Genomic DNA, 1,082 nt, shown 5'->3' with positions numbered 1-1,082 from the left:
ACCTTCAGAAATATGAACTACCAGACATTTATTTTTCAAAAAGCCAGAAGAGGATTTTTCCTTTTCTTAGCACTATGAGATTTAGTGATCTGTACATGTTTGTGCCATTAAAAAGTAATAATGTATTAGCAAATGTATTCCTAATAATGAAAAGATATTAGATGAATCCTAATTTACCAGGTAGACTTGCCACTAAACAAATATTCAGAGTTGAGGATAAAAATAAAAACTGTATTTAAATAGGTCTTGTTCTAATCCTAAAAGAGAATCTGAAAATCTATGGTCTCATATGGTTCATAGGCTTTTCTTTTGTTATTTTCAAACTCAAGTCTCTGTCACCTAACTCAGGCCCTTAAATATTCTCATTCACATTTGATAAGTAAACAGAGAACAAGTCTAAGAACTCTGAGAAGAGGCAGAGTGAGAGAAAAGAATGATAAAAGGGAAATGATAAAGGGAAATTTCACCAGTGTTCAAGTATTGGTAGAAAGATTTCCACCTTTGTTTAGATGATACTTTGATACACTCAAATCATGTTAGGTGCTGAGTCACAAAGGGCTGTCAGGACAAGTACATAGACTTCAAGGGAAGAGGAAATCACTCTACAAATGAAGGTGTAATGTCTAACACAATTCTTGGTCAGGAAAGAAAGTTAGACACAGTGGTGAATAAGATATAAAGGCCATATACCTTGATAATCCAAGAAAGAATAAACATGATTGCATATATGGTGAGATTTATGTTGGTTTTTGAAGGAAAAAACTTAATTTTTATATGGTTGATGAAAGTGGAGTAAGACATTGTAGACTCAGGAGATTTTACATTAAAAATGCATAAAGATATGAAACCATAAGAAAGGTTTTGGAACAACAAATGTCACAGTGTATCTGCAGTGATAGGTGGGATGTGGAAAGCCAAATTGAATTCATATTTTGCCACAGGGCAGATATTCAACCTTTGAATTTTAATAGATTTTTGTTACTTGAAAGTTCTCTTCAAACCCATTTCTCATGGTGTTAGAAACTTTTAGGTCTGTAAAACATTAAACTTCTGAATTCTGTTTAATCCCTTTGAGCTTCTAC

This window comes from Dasypus novemcinctus, chromosome 1 (genome assembly GCF_030445035.2).
Source record: "Dasypus novemcinctus isolate mDasNov1 chromosome 1, mDasNov1.1.hap2, whole genome shotgun sequence".
NCBI lineage: Eukaryota > Metazoa > Chordata > Mammalia > Cingulata > Dasypodidae > Dasypus > Dasypus novemcinctus.
The sequence above is the reverse complement of the archived record's forward strand: the minus strand, read 5'-3'. Positions refer to the sequence as shown.